At 34.6% G+C, this 13080-nt stretch overlaps 1 protein-coding gene and 1 long non-coding RNA gene across 5 annotated transcripts in view; one reads left to right on the forward strand and one right to left on the reverse strand.

Moving 5' to 3' along the window:
• ADGRB3 (adhesion G protein-coupled receptor B3) overlaps positions 1-13080 on the forward strand; it is a 717179-nt gene that overhangs the window by 689258 nt on the left and 14841 nt on the right. The window lies entirely within an intron of this gene.
• Positions 2303-9562, reverse strand: LOC112658713 (uncharacterized). Its single transcript, XR_004804040.2, has 4 exons — positions 9277-9562; positions 8146-8221; positions 7026-7131; positions 2303-2525 (listed from the first exon to the last, which is right to left on the reverse strand). It is a non-coding gene; the product is annotated as an uncharacterized LOC112658713 (long non-coding RNA).

Raw genomic sequence — 13080 nt, forward strand, 5'->3', positions numbered from 1 at the left:
AAAAATATTATTCTGTAGTATGTAGGAGCTCTATATTTTATTTTTTTTTGAGCTCTACATTTTAAAAATTAAGTGAGAAGTGAAACATTTTTAATTAAAAGCCATACTATAAAACTAGGTGTAGAAAAATTTTTTTAACTTCTAATTGACTTAGATATATGCCAAACTGAGGTATTCTAGACAAGGAATTCATTTTATAAATATTAAGACAAATGAGCACTTTATGGTGAGAGTTGGATTTGATTAATTCAGTTTGTTGTGAGGTAAGAATATTGGTTGCTTCATTTCTCACATTTATAACAATTATATTGGTTTTACTTGAGTGACTACCTGAAGAGAGTGAGAATAATGCTTTAGCTGATTAGCTAGGCTTTCTCTGGGACTTGCCTTATGTACTGATTCCTATTATTAAGTTCTCTGTGATACATTCTAGATTCTTTTTTCCAATAGTAAGTGTTGGTTCAGTGTGCTCCTGTGTTCAGTAAATGCCTTTTCACAGATATAAACAAGATGAAGATGTTCATTTTCCAATTTGCATTGAATTTATATTGATGTTGTAATATCGATGCTAGAAATTACTGAAATCATACCATTTGAGCAGCTTATGCTAAGCACAAAATTAATGATGTTTGAGCGTCACATAAAAGGCACTTATGCATCTTGATAATTGGATATGATTCATAGCCTGCTGACATAATTGGATATAATACATTATAAATTTCTCTAGCATATTTGTACTATTGTGATGCTTACATAGAACTTGGGAATCTTAGCTGATATTCCTAAAATTATGGAAGCCTTTCAGAATATGGAAACTCCTAAATCAATCATTTTGTGAATGTAGATGAATCTTGTAGCTCAGGAATATATATCAGGTACCAAAAGTGAGACTTAACTGTTTTTATTTACTACAATGGTGAACAAGCTCTAGCTTTACCCTGAAAAGGGTCCAAAGAGATTTGGTCATTTTTAGTAAGCTTTCAGACAAGAAACAAAATAATAATGATGAATCTGACCTCAATGATTATGTGGCAAAATTTCCTACTGATGCATCTCAGTTGTAGCAACCTGTGGCCTAGGATAAAAACTTCATTCTATCCTAAATTTTAGGGTACAAAGAAAAAAACATTCAGAAATCTTTTTTTCATTTTTTTATTGCCTTTTAGGGGACAAATAATTTTTTTTTCTACTCTTTAGGTAACCCAAAGTAGAGGATCATTGTGTATACATTTCTTTTTGTCCTGAAAGCAATAAGTTATGTTAATACAAAGGAAAGAAGGTGGAAATTAATCCATGGGGCATCATTGACAAAATATAGTAAAAACCTAAATGTAAAATTAAGCCTCAAGGGAACCAATCAAAGCTATATAATCATAAGTTCTGAAAAGAAGTCTAATCATATTGGATCACTTGGAGCATTAGAAAAACTATTCCTTTTTCATATATTCCCTATGGCAACTGGTACCATATTCCTTAATCGGATGCTTTTTTCCTGCTGCTTAGTATCCCAACATATAACCATGGTATTATCAAAACATTTTCTGGTAATGGAAAGATGTCAAAACTCAACAGCCCTGAGTAGTTAGCTCTTTAATTACTATGGTTATTGCATGATTGCTAGATGTGTAAAATTGGGAGGTGGGAGGACACTTTGAGATATTGCATTTTCTTGACAGACTTTTTAGTACCACTCTCCTTAGTCTGTGTGCAATTGTAGTTATGTGGCAGATATCTCATAGATGGTATTCAGAAAAATTACTGCAAGATGCAAATGCTGATAAATTTTAATATGATATATTTGTACTTTGTGGATGGTCCTTGACAAAGAGCCTGAGTTGCCTCCTTCCACTTTAATTCATGCTGGATAAATTTTGTTTATCTCAAACTACTTGCTAGTCCCCCAATTCCCACCCCATCAGCTTTACCACACAGTGGCCAACATAGGCATTTTGCCATTTACAAGCAGATTTCTATCCTGGGCTCCTGAAGATAGCTTCCCTTTAGACCATATACACTCCCCGAAATCTATACACAATAACAATATTCTCTCAACTTTGTATATACATAGAAAATGGGCTAGTAAATGTTATACCTGGGGAAAAGTTCTTTCATGTTGCCAATCTCCAAGAAAACATTGCATTTTTAGCAATAAATAGAGCAAAGTGTTGACTAGTCACAATGATATAACATCAATTCTTACTTTCAGGAAAGTATACAGAAAATATTGATATTCCTTTATTCTGTGACCAAATTCCTTACTAGACTTGCATTCTCAGCTCCAAGCAGAGATCTAATATATAGTGTCAACCTTAAAAATTAAATTAAAAAACCAAGGTTATCATGTAGCAAATGACTTTATTTGGGAATTGCAATTCCAGATATGCAAGCCTGGAAGGAAAAGAGGAAGTTGTGAGGTACTATTTTAAACATTTCTTTAAAGCACTGCCAATCAAGAATCAGTTTTCTGTATTTAGTGATTTTGTCCCTTGGTGCCAGGAAGGACCTTTCCTGGTTATCATGTCCCACTGTGGAAGGAAAGAGCATGGTTATTGGAAACTGTTTAAGACCACATATGAGTAAAGGAATAGAATAGAGAGCTCTCAAGCATTTCCCACTTAAGGACTACCTCTTATCAAAGCTATAAGCTTTAGAGATCATCTTGAAACATCAAACCAGCATCATCCTCTTGGATAGGTTATTTCTGCAAGGGTTTGACAGGCAACAAGCACAAAATTTTTAAAGTATTGTACAACACAAAAAGAGAAGCATAATAATAAATCTAGTTTGTGGAGGCACCTGGGTGGCTCAGTTGGTTAAGTGTCTGACTCTTTGATTTTGGCTTGGCTCAGATCATGATCTCAGGTCATGAGATCAAGCCCCACATCAGGCCCCATGCTCAATGGGGAGTCTGCTTGTCCCTCTCCTCTTCTTGCTTGTGTTCTTTCTCTCTCTCTCTTAAATAAATAAGATTTTTAAAAAAATAAATCTAGTTTGTATAAGATCCTACGTGAAGAACCCAGACCTGAAAGTAACCAGCTAAATACATCAGAGGTCAGGAATCAGTCAAGTTTTCTCTTTGCCTGAAAAAATAATGTTCTAAATTCCAGAGTTTATCCCCCTTAGCAATGGTCTGAGAGATACAGGTGATGACTTTATTTTTCCAGGAGAATGCCAAGATAAAGGCAATAAGGGGGAAAAGACAGACTTTAATATTTGAAATATAAAATCTTGATGTGGTGTCTTGAGTGGAAGCAATCTGCCTTAATGTCAACTACTTCTCTTTCTTATCCATTTGATTAAAAACTCTCCAGGGTTTGGAAGACCAGATGTCAGGTGCAGCCATCTTTAGCTGTGGAATGTGTGTCCAAGATTCAAGCCCCCAAAGTCTGGCTATCATTTGGGTAATGAGGAGGACCTGGTATAGTTCCTTTCCAAGAAGTTCAAGGGCAGTCCTTGTTCCAAATCAGAAGCATGGGGGGGAAAATGGAAACATTAGTTGGGAGTATGGTAGGCAGATACTTGAGAAAACCAGAATAATTTGGGATCTATTACAGTTTATTAACAGGATTAGAATATAATGCAGACGAAGGTACAAACATAAATTTTCTCTCTATACTTACCCTGATTTTTTACTGAAGATAATCACAGTATATCTAATTTGTGTGCATTAAACTTGGCCTGCCTCAAGTGTAGCAAGAGTAGTAATTCACCATATAAGCACTTTTCAAAACTGCTTTTCTAGAACTTTGTAAGCAAGGTGCCAAGTTGATTTTTCTGAGGAGCTATATTGGCTCCATAAATTAGCCTTAGTTCCTTAAAAACTGTCCTGTAAAATCTGAGTCTATGTACATCTCTCTGAAAATAATCCAATCAGAGCCTTGGTAAAGTAGCCAATATTTCTATTTATTATTACAAGGAAAACAGATTCTCATTGAATTTATGCAAATAACCAACTATATTGCCATGTGAAAAAGTACTCAAGAGTTTCCAAATTCTGGAGGGATCAGGTAGGGAGAAAAAGTAAATATTTCATCATTGTTTACAAAGTTATATTTTACCAAAGTGCTGTATTTCATAGATAGCTTTAAAGAGAGGAGAAAAGGGGGTCCTTTTAATGTAGCAAGCAAAACATTGAAGGACTAGTAATATTTGAAAACTAGGAGTCATAAAAATTATAATCATCTTACTCCATTCATTCAATGCCATGTTATTCTTGTTCTGCTTGAATCTAGTTTTTACATTAGTTCTGGAAATTTTTACCCAGTTTAATTTTATGGTCTCAAAGTTATCAGAAACCGGCACTTTTTTCTGAGTTCTTTCCATGAATCTCTTTGAAAACAAATCACTTCTGTAGGTACATTTTGTAAAAGTATCTGAATAAAAACGTTACTCCCTATAAATGAAAAGACTTAAAATGTCCATTATTAAAGATATGATGCAAGTTCATTATGATGGAGTTGACAAGAAAATTTGGTTTTCCATATATTTTAAGATAATAATTGGAATCATGGCCAATAACATTTTACCAAGACACCAGATTTCCAGGAACTTCACATAATTTCTAAAATATTTACGTTAATAACATTCACCTGCATAACAAAACCTTAGATGGTTTATTTTTCACTTATTTGAAAATGCTTCTCATGTAATTTAACATATTGAATAACCCTAAAGGGCTTAGTATCTCTCTTTTTATAAGGAGAAAGAACAAATCTATTGTGATGTTTTAGAAACTTTCTAGAAAACCCAAAGTTAGTTCAAGGTCAAAAGGACTATTCAGAATTGGATTTGGGGAAATTTGTCCAAAATATCAAAAGATTTTAGAACATTTGGTCAAATAGTATCATGGGTCAAATAGGATTATGAAATAATACTTAGCCATCCATTTAACCATGGTAACAATAGAAGTTGTTAAAAAGCAAATACAGAAAGATACATAGATCCGAGTTAAAACTTACATAATCAGAGACCTGTTAAAGACAGCAAATACAGAAAATTATTTTAAAAAAATATAGAATCCTTTTTTTTTAAAGCCAGATTAAAGTATAAAGGAAAACTTTTTACAATCGATTATCAAAAGCAGACCAATAGTCCAAGAAAAATTTGTTCTCTTAGCAGATAAAAGGAAAATTATGGTTCAATTTTACATAAATACACTATTAATATTAAAACTTATTGTTAAACCCCTATAACAAATTTATTTAGCTGGATCATATTAAAAGTTTTTCCAAGATTATTTTTTCACAGACCTTCTAAAACTTTTTATGTCCATCTTAGTCTATCCTTTCTATCTGCCTCAACAGAAATGTATCTCCATACTTCATACTTTTTTTTACCCTGGACCTTTTCTAAGCAAAAAACATACCCTACTTTCCTTGTATACAGAGCTATTTCCCTTATTATTTCTACCAGCTTTAATTATATATGTTAATTAGAATTGTTTACACTTATAAACCTTAATTAGAATTCTTAACCCTTAAAAACCTTAATTTTTAATGAAAACTAAGTATGCTATTATGAACTGTCTTTTACATTAGCATTTTTTTTAGGTTGGCAATTTCATGAGTACATTTCATAATTTCTAGAGACATATACTCTATCAAAGTATAATTTTTCAATGTGATGCAAAACATGTTCATTAATAGACCCAAGTATCTTTTGTTTCCCTGTAAAAAGAAGCCAGAAATGGATAAGCCTATGTCAATTAAGGTGTCCATTTTCTATCTTATTTAGAAATTATATATATATTCAGTGAATATCCATCATTTTTTTAACCTGGCAAAACTTTACCTAAAGACTCTTTATCCTACTTACATTTATTTTAACAATTATGTTTAGATTACCCACAAAAACTTGAGACATTAGACAACTAGCCACCAGCCTAAGCTATTTTCTTGCTCACAAATTTTGTAAAAGAAGTAACATGAAGTTACTGCACTTCTAATAAACCTAGCTAGAATGAAGGTTTTATGTTTAATGCTGAGAACTCTAAAGACATGCATTTTAATTGAAACAACAACCTTAAACTTGCTATTATATTAAATATTTTCCCAAATCATGTGAACCTGAAAAATATTTGAGTTAGTATCTATTATATTTCTGATAATTTATAAATGCTTCATTTTCAAGCCAAATGAATAGGGCTTATTTCATAAATTAGCTTTGGTTATATCGCCCAGAAGTAGAAAAATACGGTATCTATAACATACATACATAGTCTTTCATAAATAGACAGAGAGATGCAAAAAGAGAAGACACTTAAAGATATTGTGTTGTTTTTTTAATTCACTAATTTCAGGAGGTAATCCATTTATAAAAACATTTGAGGTTCCTCCCTGGGTTTAATAAATTCTTTAATTATGGTCCATAGTTTGGTAGATGAGGGTATAGAAGGTATAGAGGAGGTGAGGGTGGTGCAGAAGGGAAAGAAGAAGCTGGTACTGGAGACCATTAGGACAGGGAAGGGAAAAAGTAGCCTCAGAGCCCCTTTTATCTACTTTTAATTATTTATGTGTCTTGGTTAATTTAGAAACCTTATTTTGCAAAGAGTGATTTTAGAGTCTTGGATACATTTGGAAGACTCCAGGTACCAATTAAAATAGCCACCCTATTTAGTCTATTTAATTTTAGAGCTGTAGTCTTCTAATTTGGTTCTGCAGGAAAAAAAAAAAAAAGTTCTTCATAGTAGCCATAGGAGTTCAAATTATCTTGGGTTCAGTTGGTCCATTTGATTAAGAACACACATGAAGAAGGGCCATATTTTTGTTGTTGTTGTTTATTTGTTTGTTTGTTTGTTTTAGGGCCACAGTTTTGAATACAAAATTGGCCAGGGTCCCAGAAGGAAGATGCTTAGGGAAAATTTAGAGGATTGTGATCCCATACTTTAAAACCAAAGGTTTGGCAAACAAATAAGTAGTCACCAAAAGGCTGATTCCTTCAAGAATAAAGTCAGAGAGCTCACCCAAAAGGAGGAGGGGTGCCTCTGACAAGAGGCTCACCATGCCAAAAATAAAAAGATTACTTACTCATAATGCAAGAGGCTGAAGTGGCTACCATTCACAATGCCTGGAGTTGTTAGTTCATCGAGATTCATCACCTTCTTATCCCACTTCTGACACCATATAATGTCAACTTTAAAAATTAAACAAGAAATATTACTGAGCAGCAAATGAGTTTTTTGGGAATAGCAGAAGAATTGCAATTTGGTGCATGCAAACTATGGCAAACAGTAAGCAATTCCAGATAACAAAGTGGGACAGCATCCTTTTATAGAGGAAAGGAGAAAGTTGCAAGGGTTGTTTTGAACAAAAGTTTATGGGAGGAAAAAGAGTTTGAAGTGGTGACAGCTTCTTATTAACTCATGTGCAGGCAGCTTGTTGTTGCCAGGTTGAGAGAAAATCTTTCTTTTTCCTACTGGTTATGTAGATTTTGATGAGTAGTAGGGCATGAGAGTTCTCCCTTCATGGATTGCCCCATTTTGAAAGAGGATTCCTTTATTAATTTTCACAATAGTAGGCATTCAATAAATTATTATGTAAAGAATAATTTAAAATTGAAATTAGACCAGTGTGCTTGAATAAAAAGTTATCAAAGAATATATCTGAGTTGGGGCAAAGACCACTATAATAAATGGATTAAGGAGCTAACACCTCAAAGACAGCCACACTGGACTTCAAAGATATTTGCATGATATGCAACTCAAGGCAATGAATGGCAGGTGGAAATTAAAGGAAGAGGAAATGATATGGAGGTTGACTTAAGTGTGGCATACTCAAGAAACTAGAAGCAAATTAAAATTCACTGAAATGTGAGGTCTATAGATAAAAGGAGGAAGTAATTTAGAAACCATATAGTGAAGAGCTTGCACTCCAAGGGAAGTAATTTTACGTAATTTGTTACCAAAAGCTGCTAAAACTTTCTGTTCTATTATGTTCTTTTTGTTTTTTAGTGGGAATGATTTGCTCTGATCTGGAATTTAGAAAGATGACTGTGGCAGTAATAGGTAGGAAAGATTGGAGTAGGGTGAATGAGGAAGTTGAAATACAAAATCGGAAATGACTAATCCAGAAAAGAAAAATGAAGTGGTAGCAAAAGAAAGGAATGAAGGGATGTGGCAGAGTCAAGATTTTTGGATTTGGTCCTTACCTGAACACAGACAGGGTTCTTAACTGAACATAGGGGAGCAGATTAAAGAGGATCCTGCAGGTCTGAACCTGGATTTCTAGTAAAATCACAGACAGAGATTTAGGAAAATCAAGCATACATCTTGTTAGGCCAAATTGCATTTTAATATCTTGGGGATTAAGGTGCCTAATCAGATGTTAAATGAGAAATATCAGGGAGATAGCTTGAATTGTAGTCTTGGATTGAGGGCAAATCTTAAGGAATTCCTAGGAATGCAGTTGCAAACATCTCAAATTACAATCAACAATGTTATCCATTCCATGTTAAAAATATATGCATAGAAGGGTATTTATTTTTATCGTCTCTTCAAAAAACATGGAGATGGGGTGCCTGAATGGCTCAGTTGGTTAAGCATCTGCCTTTGGCTCAGGTCATGATCCCAGGATCCTGTGATCAAGCCCCACATAAGGCTCCCTGCTTAATGGAGAGCCTGCTTCTCTCTCTCCCTCTGTTGCTCCCCCTGCTCTCTCTCTCTCTCTCTCTCCCTCTCCCTCTCCTTATCCATCTCCCTCTCCCTCTCCCAAATAAATAAAATCTTAAAAAAATGTATGAGGATATCCCTTGTCACATTCTTCCATGGAACCTCTTAAAAACACCATAGAATATTCCTTTGAAGTTCCTAATGAACACCACACATCCAGTAAACCATGCTTTTCAAACTTAGGAGAAGTAAGAGTGAGCAGAGAGCACAAGAAGGCATCTAACCAGGATAATTATGTCCATCTTTGTGGGGACTTGAATTTTTAGTAGATTTGAGGGAATATAAGTAAGATAAAATGTTTTATATTAATTTTATTTTGTTATGAATACAGCTAAGCTGTGGCATAGAAAATAAAATTTATATTACTTTCAAAATATAAAGCTTACAGTTCCAAAGAAATATCTTACTCATAATAAGCTCCTTTCTGCTTTGTCCCGAACTCCTACAATAAGTGCACTGTCAGGCAATCAGCACACTTTGAGAGGAAACATTTGAGCAATCTAGTCTTATGCTGCATCTGTCTTTTCTATAATGCTAAATTAAACTGTTGCAAATATTTGCAGCCAAGTATATCCTTGGGTGACAGTGAAATAATAAAAAATAATACCTACCTTATTCAGTTTTTTTAGATCCTTTGTCTAAGTCCTGGATATATATTTATTTAAATGGAAATATTTTTGAATCTTAACCAGACACTGGTAATGTCAGGTAGTCTATGGGGCTTCAGGTTCTATCTTAAGGATACTCTGGGACTCTGGCCAAGAAAGGTACATAAATCATTCCTTTTTCACAGTACAGCTTCAAAAATCAAGATTAATTCCTGCAGTGTGTGTTGCTCCTTAACATTAGTTTTCCATCAATTCAAACTAATGTTCAACAGCCCACTCTGGATTGAGGACTCCTATGCAATACAAAAAAAGAAAAATAACCATAGGTTTGTTTATACTAGTAAATATGAACAATGAGAGCATAGATGTCTATATTCCTAAGGCTAGAAAAGGTTATTTAGCAAAGTGGTTTCTAAATTCTATCAGCACATGATTCCCAGGCCCCATAATCTAAAGTTTATAGTTGAGAGATTCTCCAACTTTTTCTAAAAATGTCCCTGTTTCTAAAACAGTTTCTAAAACAGTCAACAGGCATTGACATATAGTAATGCCTACCTTATCTGTAGTTCAGACTTAAATCCCAACTCTATGATTCATACTTCTGAATTTAGAAAACAAAACTTCCAAGTGGTTAGTTTCAAACCCACCTGCAGGCCCTTTATATGCTACTTATGTGGAAAATAAGAAAGCATAATAAAATTTGAAGAGAGACACAATAGAATTTGAAGAGTGTTCCTCTCTGGTGTCCCCTTAAATAGGAGAGAAGACAAGACTTAAGATAGCCTTCCTTGTTGCAGGCACCTTCCCTGACCTGTATACATATGCCGTCTAATTCATTTATTAATTGAGCACATTAATTGAGCACCTACTAAATATCAAACGCTGTGTGTCAGGGATACAAAGAGAAGTCACTGTCCACAAGGTGTTCAGAGACAAGACATGGAGACAGCCCTTCCAAAGATAGTTGCAGTACCATGGGATAGTTTTAGGGTGATCAATATCCAGTTTATGGGCTTGGCTACAGAAGGCACCTGTAACAAGAAACAAGAGTGTTTCTTTCACTCACTTTTCCATCTAAATAAGTCATAAACTTGAATAATATATAGGAGGGTGCTCCCTGAATATAGGATGTATCTAAGATAGCAGCATGCAAAGAGAATTGTCTTTGGATTCAGAGTGTATTCTAGCTGTCTCACCACTGATGGGAGCTTGGGACCTTTACTTAGCCTCCTGAGCTTCAGTTTCCTAATCAGCAAAGTGAGATGATGACTCCTACCTCCCTGGGTTATTGTGAGGATTGAGAAAGATAATAATGCCTACCATTTCTTAAGTGGCTCTTACGTATGTCCTCTAGTGACAGGTGATATGTATCCCTTTTAAATCTTCAGAACAACCCTGTAAGGTTATTCTGACTGCTAAAACTAGAGCTACAGGGAGATTACATTTTATGCTTCTGACTATACAATTTGAAAGTGATGGAACTGAAATCTAAATTCCAAGTTTGTCCAGATCTAGAACTGTTAGATTTGACATGTCCCAAGTATTTAAAAGAGTGCCTGAGATAGAGTAGGTGCTCAAAACATACAGGTTGTTCACATCCTAATTTTTTTTCTCAAATATCTGAAATTTCATGAAAGTACTATACAACCTATCACTTTTTCTTTCATATCAACAATTAAAAGACTGCAAACACAGCCTCTCTTGAGTTACAAAGACATAAAATGACAGATAAGAGTTTTATGAAATAAGCTATATCAGGAGATATTTTTGTGTAACTAGGTTGCTGGTCCTCTCAGGATAGGGTTCATATGCAGCTTCAAAGAATGATGTCATAATAACCTGAGTGAAAGGAACATTACTGAGCATTTCTCTTTATTGCAAAAGATGCCTATGTTACTTGACAAGAGTAATAACTCAAGCAACCTGAATTTTATATATAGTGGCAATTAGAATATATTTGCTTATTTAAGAAGAAAATCTACTTGAGTTATAGTTTTATCATCTTCACAAGGTTTTAGAAAATTGAATTTTTCACAGAAGTCAATTTGTTTCGGACACAAGATGTTTCAGCCACAAAAGAAAAAAGTAAACAGATGAAACCGTAAGGTGAGTAAAATCCAAAAAGAGCCATTTTAAAATGGACCAGTAATATTTAGAAGCACAAAAACTTTGAATTAGGTGGTTAAGACCATCAAAGGCATGAGTGCTACAAATAAAAATTAGAGAAGCAAATAGATAAGGGGAAGCTCTTATTATTTTTGAAAACTAAAACCCAGCCACATTTTTTATCCCAAAACTTTTCTGGGTTGGAAACTCTCCAGTATTCACTGTGATTCTGGCTGCCATGTCAATGGAATCTTCCCTGACTGAAAAAGCTGAAAGGTGTACTTAAGTCTGTGAACAGAAAGGAATCGTGCATGGAAAATCAAACTGAGCCCATGACAGATAGGCAAGCTATTGATTGGCAGCTCTAGTGTGGTACTTCTGTTGGAACCACCAGGCCATCATTGCTATGGTGATTTCTGGCTGTGCCAAGGTGATAATTTCAAATTAGAATGACTAGCTGGCATGTTTTTGCAAGTAATGTTTCTATGTAGGAAGGGCCCCAGATTTCAGCATCCAAATTTTAATTTCTTTCCATCTTCCTTACAGCATCCATGAGCTTTAGTATTCAGAGTAGCTTTCATGAACCTACATAGAACATTGCAAAATGTTTTTGGGCTATATAACATTTGTGTCCACCATATATTTTTCTGAGTATATTTTAATACTGTAGCTCCTCAAAATAAAATCCACTCAGTTCAGAATCAGCTGCTACCTATTCAATCAGAATATGATTGTAAAAACTATAATCATTTAACATATCCTCGTTGTGGGGTAGATTTAACACTTTGCTTCATTAAACATGCTTTATTCAATAGAAACATTTGGTTGCAAGAGACAGAGAGTGACTTTGAGTACCAACCAGAAGAGAACCTTGTTGGAAGGATATGGAAAAACTGACCTTTCCGCCAGTAGACAGTAGGGACCTCCATTGACATTTCCATCAAGTGGGAAGGCTAACTCCCCCAAGGCAAAATCAGGACCCTATCATAGGATGAAAGATAAATGGGACACTACACAGACAAAACCATCACATGCACACCTTAAAATGAGGAAGCTGTGCCAATAACATCAACTACTTTACAAGAGTATATGTGCTTCTTGTCTTTGGAAAGGAACAATCCCATTGAAGAAAGGGCACGTGACTAAAAATTCTATTAGATGGGGATCCCTGGGTGGCTCAGTGGTTTAGCACCTGCCTTCAGCCCAGGGCATGATCCTGGATTCCGGGGATCGAGTCCCACATTGGGTTGCCTGCATGGAGCCTGCTTCTCTCTCTGCCTGTGTCTCTGCCTCTCTCTCTCTGTTTCTCTCATGAATAAATAAATAAACTCTTTAAAAAAAATTTTAAAAATAAAAATAAATAAAAATTATACCAGATATTCTCTGAATTTTGGAAATGGAAAAGAGAATAAACAAGATGAGGAATAATTGATTTGAAAATTTTCAACTTCAAAATAAGTGTGTGAAAATTTGGGAATCTGCCCTATTTGCATTTATCTTAGTGAATTCTCGTATCACTTACTCTTATTAGCCATACCATTTCTTTTACTTATCTCAGTTCTAAAATAACATGTACTTGTGTTCTTAGGTGATTAATGCCTATACCCTCCATTCTACCTTGAGCTAGAAGAGGGGGGAAACTCTACTGGATTTTGCACCTGGATCCCTTTTACTTCAGTATCTAGTACAATATGTGATGCT

Source organism: Canis lupus, chromosome 12 (assembly GCF_003254725.2).
Source record: "Canis lupus dingo isolate Sandy chromosome 12, ASM325472v2, whole genome shotgun sequence".
In the NCBI taxonomy this organism is placed as follows: Eukaryota; Metazoa; Chordata; class Mammalia; order Carnivora; family Canidae; genus Canis; species Canis lupus.